The sequence below is a fragment of the Sorex fumeus genome, unplaced genomic scaffold (assembly GCF_029834395.1).
Source record: "Sorex fumeus unplaced genomic scaffold, SorFum_2.1 ptg000044l, whole genome shotgun sequence".
NCBI classification, from domain to species: Eukaryota; Metazoa; Chordata; class Mammalia; order Eulipotyphla; family Soricidae; genus Sorex; species Sorex fumeus.
In genome coordinates, this window is record NW_026606101.1 from 24695247 (window position 1) to 24707225 (window position 11979).

The window sequence follows — 11979 nt, forward strand, 5'->3', positions numbered from 1 at the left end:
TTTATAGTGCTCATATATCAAGACTTTTGTATCTGCATTACCTTCTAAGGCAGTCTATCCTTCCCATTAGGTCTTGATCTTACATTTTTCCCAGGTAATTTGTAATTCTTGACCCAGAATTACAAGATTGTAATATTGGGGTAGAGCATCACTTCTCTTCATATTGTATCTTGGGTTTACAATATTTAGCTAATTTCTTGAGTTTGTGAACTCTAAAATAATCAGATTCAATAAAGCTATTGTGCATCAGGAAACTTGTGCTTTCAGTGAACACATGCAGGTAGAAGAACTATTAAAATAGCTGAAATAAGATAATTGATTGACTATTATCTAATAAATCAAGAGGAAACAGTCAAATTTGTAAAATTTGAATTGTGCATCTTAATTAACTCTCACTACTGGTAGCAGTCAAATCAATACATTATAATGCTCCAGATATTATCAAAACATACCTTACTCTAGGTATGGACCTTGGGCAATGGTAAGTATCCTGATTGTTAATACCCTATATTATATTTCTTTTGCCTGATTCTGAGCATTAAATAAATTATAACAATCTCTCTCTCTCTCTTTCTTTCCTTCCTTCCTTCCTTTCTTCCTTCCTTCCTTCCTTTCTTCCTTTCTTTTTTTCTTTCTTTCTTTTTTTCTTTCTTTCTACCTTAGTGTCTTAGGGGTCACATCTGACTCAGTGCTGTACATTGACTTCTGGATGTCCCCAAGGAACCATGTGGTGCCAGAGATTGAACCATGCCTCTCTCATACAATATATGTGTTCCAGCATGCTGAGTTTTCTCCCTTCTCATCTTCACTTAATCACTTAATCACTTAACTTCCCGTTAGTCGTCGATTTGCTCGAGCGGGCGCCAGTAATGTCTCCATTTGTCCCTGTCACGTGCTAGTGTAGCCCAATGGCATCTGTTCACTCCAGGAACATGAAGGGCCTCAAACCAATCGTTCATGATCTTGACAAAGAAGTCTGACCATCCAGTAGGTGGGCGGCCACATGGTCTTTTGACATCCTGTGGAATCCAGTCGGTAACAGCTCTAGTCCAGCGGTCGTATTAAAATCTCATTATGTGACCAGCCCATCTGATTTTCGACACCTTGACAAATGAGACAGCGTCCCTGATTCTTGATCGTCGACGGATGTCAGAACTCTGGATTCTTTCTCTCATTTGAGTGAAACGTGATATTCCAAGCATAACTCTTTCTATTCTTCTTTGGGAGACCTGAATAGCGTTATCATCCTGTTTGCGTAGGGCCCAGGTCTCTGAGGCATATGTTAATGCAGGAAGAACAGTGGAATCAAAGAGATGTGCCCGGAGCCATAGGTACTTCGTCCTCTAAGCTATTTCTTCGACGTTCCTGAAGGCATTCCAAGCCGCTCTCTTCCTCCTGCGCAGCTCAGGTGCCAGGTCATTTGTCATGTTGACCTCTCGACCTAGGTACACATAGCTATTGTATTCTGAGATGGTCGTTCCGTTGAGAGCGAATGGGGCGTCAGGAACGAGACTGTTTCTCATAAACATTGTCTTCGTAAGATTCAGCTGTAGTCCTACCTTTCCACACTCACGGTCAAAGTCGGCCAGCATTTGTGCCGCTTGGCTGATGTTTGGTGTTATTAAAACAATGTCATCAGCAAAGCGGAGGTGGTGTAGTTGCCGACCATCTATCTTCACTCCCATTCCTTCCCATTCCAGTCGTCACATGATGTTCTTGAGGGTGGCACTGAAGAGTTTCGGTAAAATGGTATCACCCTGCCGCACCCCTCTCTTGACATCAACGATCACTTCTTTGTAGAATGGTGAGATCCTGGTAGTGAATGTGCGAGGAATGCCAAGAGAGAGATAGCCACAAAAAATCGCCTATCTTCTAAAACTCTTGAGCTAATTCACCAGAGTGGTTTGGCGCATGCCTCAGGCAACCGCAAGCTAAGGTCTGAGCTCGCAAAGCAGTGCGGAGATGCGATCAAGGAAGACCTCAAAGAGAGAAGAGCAGAAGTACTGGTAGATGCGGCAGAAGTCGGGAAAAGTATTCGTAATGCCCGCCTGTCCTTCGCCAACTACAAGACCAAGATGACTGCCCTCCGACATCCTGATGGTTCCATCACATCCTCCAGAATGGCAATGGAGAAGATTATCCATGACTTCTACTCAAATCTCTTCGATAGCCATGTCCACTTGCCGACATAGCAAATTCCACAGGATGGATATGTTGTTCCCAACGTTCTCCCTCCCGAAATCCAACACGCCATTTCGTTGGTAAAGAAACAAACAGCACCTGGCCCAGACAATGTCAGACCTGAACACCTGAAGAACCTGCCGTCAGTACTCATCAATACACTGGCTCGGCTCTTCACTCGCTACCTGTCTGAATGCAAGGTTCCGTCCCAATGGAAAATCAGCAGGACTGTACTACTGTTCAAGAAGGGAGACATCCATGACATTGGCAACTGTTGCCCGATCTGCCTATTGTCTGTCATCTACAAGTTGTTCACTCGAGTCATCCTAAATAGGATTGGCAGAACACTAGATGAAGGACAACCATGCGAGCAAGCCGGGTTCTGCAAAGGATTCAGCACCATCGACCATATCCACACGATAACCAAGCTCATTGAGGTTTCTCGGGAGTTCAAGATGCCGCTCTGTTTAACGTTCATTGATTTAAAGAAGGCCTTTGATTCTGTTGAGACGGAAGCGGTCATTGAAGCCCTAGCCAATCAGGGCATTCAAGCCCAATACATCAGGATCCTCCGTGAGCTGTATTGCGGATTCACTTCTCATCTACATCTTCTTTTATTAAGCATTACAATAGTAAAATTTTAAATATGCTGTCAACTTCTTCTCTTAAAAATATTTTTTCAAACCTACCTTATGGTAGGTGGATTTTATAGGTAAGAGAACTTGAAAATGTTTGAAATTAACATTTTATCTTTTATAATATTGTTATATTTTCTTCCACCAATGAATCAGCTTGTTAATCCCAGATGTTAAAGAGAATCTGAGATGTGCTACAATGAATTCCTGGGTATTTTCTAAAAGACTTCTGCTGAAACAAATAAAACACATTGGTTTATTATGATGACAAAATTAGAAAACACTGATGAAGATCAATAGTAAGGAATTTCTCTTTTTTATGTTCACACTTAAGGTAGTACTATGTGAATAAACATGTTGTAGAGCAGGGGGTTAAATTGCAGTGACTTTAAATGACAGCTCTCAAAAGATAGGACCGATCCATGGATCTCAGAGTTTGTATGCATGCTGCTCCCTGTGACCGGAATTCACCAAATTATTCTCTGAAAATAGATAATCTAGAATAATTTGCTCTTTAGATCCCAAAATTACCATTTGGTGAGACAATTTCCTCCATAAAAAAGCAGCCATTTCTATAAAGCCCGGTATATTTGATCATCATGATACACTGGTAGAAAAGGAACAGAAGGAGTACCAATTAATCCAACTAGTCACTGAAAATCTTGCTTACATTAAACATAGCCACATAATGTATATAACTAAAGATGGAGATAGTGCAATAAAGGGCATGGACAGGAACTTCCTCTTTGTCCCCATGCCTGACCCTGAGCAGAAAAAGAAGCAACACATTGTACATTTGCATGTGTCAAGAGCACAAAGGAAAAGTGAAAAGGACAAAGAACATTGGACTCCAGCTGTGTGAAACAGAGTTCCAACAACAAACAAATCAGTGAATCATCAATCATCATGCAACTGAACCAGAATGAAAATTGTGGAACAGAACCAGCTTAGTACCTAGGCAACAGAAGCCTGACAGGGACCATGTGTATGGAAAAAGATCAGGACTTTCTATCCATAACATCATAAGGCTAAAGCCAATAAGAGAAATAAATTTACTTAGGCTGCAATAGAAAGAAATGGTAATACTTTGGCGGCTGTGTGTTAAATTTGTACATGGTTTCCTTCAAGAACCACTCAGGAGGTAGTCAAAATTTACTATATTATAAGGACCCAGAGGATTTTTCCATGGCTTGGAAGCTCACCTCACATGCTAGGAGAAAAGGTAGCTCGAATAGAGAAGGGACCACCAAGTAAAAGATGCTTGGAGGGCCCGCTCAGGATGGGAGATATGTGCTGAAGGTAGACTATAAACTGACATAATGGCCTCTTAATGCCTGTATTGCAAACCACAACACCCAAAGGGAGAGAGTAAAAGGGAATGCGCCTGCCACAGAGGTGGGGATGGGATGTGGGTTAATGGGAGGGATGCTAGGAACATTGGTGGTGGAGAATGGGCACTGGTGGAGTAATGAGTAGTATGACTGAAACGTAAGCACAAAAGTTTGTAAGTCTGTAAATGTACCTCACAGTGATTTATTTTTTAAAAATTACTCTATTAATTACAATAATGCTAGAGATAGAATCTGTCCTGAATATCCTCGCCATGTGCCTAGGTGACTGCTGGGTGTAGCACATAGTATGACATGCCCTTCCATTGGCTCCTTTGGTTCCAGTGATTTTTAGACTCATCTTCCCATGTTATTTCTGATGATGGTATCAGAGAGATTTAATTGGTTCTCAGCCTGGTTTTCCTCTTCACTGATTTTGAAAATCTGTTTTTAAACTAGCTATCCCTTTCCAATATTTAAAAATTTGTTTTGGCATTCAAGTCTCATAGGACTGTCATATAAGTTGAAACAAAGATGGAAGAAAACTCAAGTTTGAAATCATATTTCCTAGACAACTTATAGTGATACTATAGTAATCAAGTGGGTCATTTATCACTGTTGTTGTTTTTATTTGTAAAATTTCATAATTAAAATCACATCATATAAAAGATTAGAACTGAAAATTATAGAGATGTTCTATCCACCAAGTGTCTGGAAAGTTATTTATATTCATTCTGAAAATGCACCAAAATATTGAAGAGAACTAATGGTTAATATGAACACATGAAAAAATGGGGTATCAGTGACAGGTTTCCTTGTCAAAATTACTTGATCTTTCCTCCTCAGTGGTTTTAGATTTCAGCCTGGGGCCAAAGATTTGTGTGTTTATGACTTCTGTTAAGGAGACCCCAGTACAAAACTGAAAAGGAGAAAAACAAGTGCTCAATTTTTCCAACATAGCATATGACCCCAGAGAATTCTGAGCAGTAAAGAACACTTTAGGTTATTCCCATTCTCCCATTCTAAAGTCAGAGTTTGTTGCCCAAGAGTAGTCACCTTAAAACCAAACCACAAAAGCTAGATCTGGCCAAAGATCTCTGAGCAGGATACCATGTTAATTGCTATATGTTTAATCATGAATGTTATTTCAATAGCAAAACAAATGTACTGGCATCTCTATGATATCAAGATATCATAGATTTAGAATTAAAACAAAGTATAAGTAAGTCAGCTGTGATGTTAATAAGTAGCCCAGAAATAAAGCTGATGTGACAGGGAATCTGCCATGTCCTATTGAAATGGGAACCATGGTGTTTTTCAAATTAAATTATAATGAAAACTTTTTATACCAAAGAAAAGTAACCCTATCAGAATGCCAAGAATATATTCCCTTAGTTTCTTAGTTGTTTCAGAAGTTTTCTGTGTGACACATAGGTTGTGTATAATTACATAAAAAATAATGAAGATAGCAAAGCATTTGCCTATAGTAGGTAATTAATAAGATGTTGAAAAATAAGTGTAAAAGTAAATCAAAACCTAAATTTGAAACTTAAGTTTATATGCTCATTCTTATAGTTAATATGCCCTGCCACAGAGGCAGGATGGGATGTGGGTAGGGGGGTGGGATGGATACTGGGATCCGTGGTGGTGGGAAATGGGCACTGGTGGAGGGATGGGTATTTGATCATTGTATAATTGAAATCCAAGCACAAAATTTGTGAGTCTACAACTGTACCTCATGGTGTCTCACTAATAAAAATTTTTAAAAAATTACACATAGTAATGCACAATACCACTGAGTGATGTTGACCAACCATTTTTATTATGCTTATGGATACAGTAAATCAGGAATTTAAACCTTAAATGATTATCTGCTTCATAACATCATAGACCTCAACTAGGAAGATGAGATTTCTAGATATGACTCAAGAACAGAGGCTAGAAGTAACTTCACTCACCTGTTTGGCATTAGACATTCCTTGACATGTGGGATGTCTGTTGAGTCTATCAAGAGAAACAACATACACTTAGAGCTCCTTCATGTAGCCTGAGCCACCCCGTGGTCATGGATCTGGATCACAACCTCTATTCTGGAGTAAATATTTTCTTGATTATAGCATAGCCTGACTATTGGTCAACATAAGCCATTATAATTTGGGGGAGTTGAGAAGTGTTTGGTACACACATAGCAGTGCTTGACTTGGCTCTGGCTCTGTGCTCAGGTGCAGGGATAAGACTGGTATGAGCAGCAAGCAAGGCAACTAAACCCCTATATTTAATCCCTGTACTATCTCTCCTGACAAGCCAATGTTTTTAACAAAAATAGAAGATATAGTAAATTGAATGAGTGGTTTTCATAGAGGTACATATGTAAAAAATGCTTATTGCATAACTGCTCTTGTACTCAAATGCTTAAAACAGCATAAAGCAATTAAAGGAGTTTTATTGACATAGCTGTTCAGTATCCTGGCAGGCAGTTCCATGATACCTACTGTTCTCTAGCCTCAAATATAAACTGATCATAGGGCATTTTAATCACTGACAAGATCTTACTTTTTGACATGGAGAAATGTTTTTCCCTAACTAACTTAGAGAAGTAAAACGGTTTTAGCATACAACTTTTCTAAGTGAAAGATCTTCTTTAACAATTCTGAACATGAAAAAGTAAACAGTTTATTGAACATTTTTGTGAAAATGAACAAATTGTAAGATTTTAGAAGGCAACACTTTCCACAAAGAATTCAATGAAAAAATATATTCCAATAGAATTGCAATAGTAACTCTTTTGAAAACATATGAATATATGGGGGCTGGAGCAATAGCATAGTGGGTAAGGCATTTGCCTTGCACACGGCAAACATGGCTGCTCCAGGTTTGATTCCTTCACCCCTCTCAGAGAACCCAGCAAGCTACTGAGAGTATCTTGCTTGCACAGCAAAGCCTGTCAAGCTCCCTGTGATGTATTCAATATGCCAAAACAGTAACAACAAGACTCACAATTTTTTGTGAGACGTTGTTGGTGCCCGTTCAAGCAAATTGATGAACAACGGGAGGACAGTGCTACAGTGCTACTTACATGATGAATATAAGGAGTTTTTGAAAATTCTAAAGCTTAATTAAAGAAACTAAACTAAATTCTGTGTTTTAGACTTCCCAGTATCTGTTTTTGATAAAGGAGATTGGAAATTTTAATTTCTAGATATAAATTGCAGTTTCACCTTATTCCAAATATTTTTAACAAGAGGTTGAGCAGAAAAAAATATAATATGTATAATGGTTGCTATAGGTCACCAAGGAATTGACTAATTAGTGATGGAGGAGAGCCTGTATCATCAGTCTCATTATGAGATCAAAGGTAATAATTGTATCATGTTTAACTTGGTTAGTAAGGCGGGCACAGTAAAAAGCAGACTATGGTATTTTTATTTTTTTATTTTTTTTTTAATTATTTGTTTATTGAATCACTGTGGGAAAAGTTACAGAGCTTTCAGGTTTAGGTCTCAGTCATGTAAATATCAAACACATTTCCCTTTACCAATATTTATTTTTAACCGCGAACCCCAATAGAACCCCACCTCCCACCCCTCCCAATTCCTGTGAGGCAGATGAGTTCTAGTTAACACTCTATCTACTTTGACTAGATTCATTGTTTCGATAAAAGATGCACCACTATCATTTAGAGTTTACGATCCCCAACACCCCCCAAATCAGACATGCTGAAAAAGCGTTGTGAAATGATTTGCTTTCTACAGCTGGGTTTAAGAATTAAATGATGTCACACGGCCGCAATAGCGGCCGCGTGGTATTGGATTTCTGCTATTTTACTTATTAACCCTGGAAGTATTTCTATTAAAAGTTAGATAGTTAAGAGATTGGTTTCTGTGCTCTGGAGTCGTGGCCGTGCCGGAGAGCCGCTCGTGGGGGACAACTGGTGACCTCGGTAGGGCGTGAAGGACTATGGTATTTTTAAATCATATTTGTGTGTATGTTTTGTAGATTGAAGTAGTGGTCCCCAGTAAAGTTAAGTCTCTAGGCCAGAGTAGTAGTATAGCAAATAGGGTACTTGTCTTGCATTCTGCAGACCTGGGTAGTATCCTCAAACCTCATGTGGTCCCCCAAGCCCTCCAGGAGTGATCCCCGAGCAAGGAGCCAGGAGTCCTGAGCACTACCAGTTACAGTCCCAAAACAAAGGGGAGTAAAGTATGTCTTTTGGATGTCTTATAAATAATTTCAGGTCAGCTGACTCTTATGCTTAATATGCTACAAGTAACAGGTGAAGTAGGTGAGAAAGGGAGAATACTATCTCCTTCAAGTTCAGCTCACCTCAATCTCCCAGGGAAGTGCCTGGGAGCAGGAGTGGGAGTGAATTTAGAACCAGCAAAATCTGCAATTAGCAACTCTGTGCTTCCTTAAGCAACACTGGGTAGTTGTCAAGCTGTAGCCCAGTTCTACTTGATCTTTTTGGCTTGGGAACTTGTTTCTGCTATTTGATTTCCCAGAGATCTGTAATCTCAGCCTGGAGCAAAGAATTGTTCTCTGAAGGAAAAAAAAAAAGTTCTTGTCTCTGCCCAGGTTCCCAGATTATCAATAAAGGAGACAAAGAGTGAAGTAAAAAATATTTTTTCAGGGACTATTAGGGTATATAAAGAGAAAGATAAAACCAAGCTCCCGGAGGAGAACAACAACAACCCTGCCCCTGTGCCTGGCTGTCCTCACTGGGGCCCCTTGGAGGGGGGCGGGTTGAGTTTCCCTCCCTGCCCTGAGCAGAGCCCTGGCAGCTAAGACTTCCAGGATCCAATCACAGCCATGCTGAGACCACTCTCCACATGCTAGGACGAGCCTCATGCATAAAGAAACTGGCAGAGGAACCCAGGTGTGCGGACCCGGGGCTGAGATCTCCAAGCCTGCTGGGATCTGGACTGGGCCTCCTCCTCCCAGATCCTCCATTTTACAGTAGATAGACAGTTAAACCCACCAACTGCCGTGTAACCCCATCAACGGCCAAGATCCAGAGACTATAAAACTAAGCTCCCAGAGCAACCCCTTATTATCTAGTTCTCACACTCAGAGAACCCGGCAGGCTACCAAGAGTATCTTTCCCTCATATATTTCTGACTAGGAACACCTGTAAAGGTGATTAGAGGATACCCCAAAAGCCTCTATCCCTCTCGGAGAGCCCAACAAGCTACCAAGAATATCCCGCCCGCACGGCAGAGCCTGGCAAGCTACCCATGGCATACTCACATGCTAAAAACAGTAACAATGATGGTCCTCATTCCCCTGACCCTGAGAGAGCCCCCAATATGCCATCAGCTACACTAGCACATGACAGGGATGAATGGAGACATTACTGGTGCCTGCTCGAGCAAATTGATGAACAACAGGGTGATAGTGATAGTGAAAGAGAAAGAAGCATTTTTAAGGGAGAGTATGTGATCTACATCTAAATTTGAGAAGCAGAGATAAGGGAAATCCCCAAGAAGAAGTTGGTTATCTCCAACATGAAGTTATGCATCCCATTAGCCTTTGCAAATTTTCTAAAACTGGCCCCATCTGACAGTTTCTGTGCAGATAAGCTTCATTGCTATGGTGTTTTCAATTGGAAGAGTTTGGGACTATTAATCGTCTTCTTTCATATTCATATCATGACCTTTGGTCCTGCTGGAGTCTCTTTCTGGGGTCCAACCACGCTTACAGCCATCGTTTCTCCATTGTAGTGAGTTTCTGGAATGCCTTCATCAAGCTGCTTTAGTTGGGAGACACAATGACCTTTGTAAATTTACATTGCCAGGGTCTTCTACCCTCCTATCTGCCTGCAACATAGGTATGTGTGTGCTTCAGTAGTCTTTATTGACAAAATCTGTTGTCTTATAAATGAATGAGATCAATATCCAGGATATACAAGACACTCGTAGAATTGCACAAGAAAAAAAAAAATCTCCAACCCCATCATAAAATGGGGAAAAGAAATGAACAGAATCTTCCTCAAAAAAGAAATACAAATGGCCAAACTCACATGAAAAAATACTCTACATTGCTAATCATCAGGGAGATGCAAATCAAAACAACAATGAGATTATCATCTCACACCACAGAGACTGGCACACATTCAAAAGAACAAAAGCAACTAGTGTTGTCATGGATGTGGAGAGAAAGGGATTCTCTTTTGCTGTTGATAAAGATGGTGACTGCTTCAGCCTTTTTGGAAAACAATATGGGCATTCCTTCAAAGACTAAAAATGGAGCTTCCATATGACCCTGAAATACCACTCCTGGGAATATATCATGAGGATGAAAAAAAGCATAGTAGAAATGACATCTACATCTGTATGTTTATTGCACCACTGTTCACAATAGTCAGAATCTGGAAACAAGCTGAGTGCCCAAGAACTGATGACTGGTTACAGAAATGTTGGTACATTACACAATGGAATACTATGAAGCTTTTAGGAATGTCATGAAATTTGCTTATATGTGGATGGTCATGTAGAGTATCATGGTAAGTGAAGTGAGTCAGAAAGAGAGGGACAGATATAGAAGGACTGCCCTCATTTGTGGAATGTAAAATAACATAATATGAGACTGACTCCCAAGAACAGCAGACACAAAGGCCAGGAATGTTGCTCCATAGTTGGAAACCTGCCTCATGAGCTGGGGGAGAAGGCAACTGGAATAAAAGTCAATGACGGTTGGGCTGGAGCGATAGCACAACAGTACGGCGTTTGCCTTGCACGCTGCCAACATGGCCGACCCGAGTTCAATTCCTCCACCCCTCTTGGAGAGCCTGGCAAGCTAACGAGAGTATCTCGCTCACACGGCAGAGCCTGGCAAGCTACCCGTGATGTATTCGATATGCCAAACACAGTAACAACAAAGTCTCCAATGGAGACGTTACTGGGCCCGTTCTAGCAAATCGAAGAACAACGGGAGGACAGTGACAGTGACAGTGATGGTTGGAAGAATTATTTGGGATGGGAGATTTAAGCTGAAAGTAGATAAAGGACCAAATGTGATTACCTCTCAGTATCTGTATTGCAAACCATAATGCCCAAAAGCAGAGAGAGAGTAAGGTGGAAATTGTCTGCCGCAGAGGCAGGTGGAGGGCTGGAAAGGGAGATGGTTATACTGGGAACATTGGTAGTGGAGAGTGTGCACTGGTGGAGGGATGTTCAATCATTGTATGAATGAAACTCAAACAGGAAAGCTTTGTAACTATATCTTATGGTGATTCAATAAATAAATAAAAATAATGAGATCAAAATCTATTTTACATCTTTCCTTTCTTAATGGTTTGTCATTCCACGCTAAGCCAATTTTAACTTTCCTGATCCTCATCCCTTTCCCATCTATTCTTCATCCAATGTAGTAGTAAAAGCATGCAATGAGGTCATTAAGATAGAACACTTAGGAACAGTTTGGAAATGTGGCTACCAAAAAGCATAAGTAATTATGTAAATGATAAACAAACACTTTAATTCTTGAACAAGTCCTCTACTCTAATAACATTGGTAAATTTTCAGGAGAAAAATATTTATCCTTGTTCCTAATTTTATAAAGATACTTCTCAACTGACCAACAAAAACATGATGTTTGAGAAAAGTTAGTACTGGAAAAAAAATAGTGATTTTATTTATTTCCATTTTACACAACTTTGTCTTGGTCCAATATCCCATGGAAGGAGTGAGTGATTGTGTGTGTGTGTGTGTGTGTATGTGTGTGTGTGTATTGTGGTATGTGTGTCTTAATGCAAATTAAAATTTTTAGAAAACAAATTTATTCAATTTAGTATCAGTCCCATTCATAATATCACACTAATTGAAGTGATCTGTGGTATA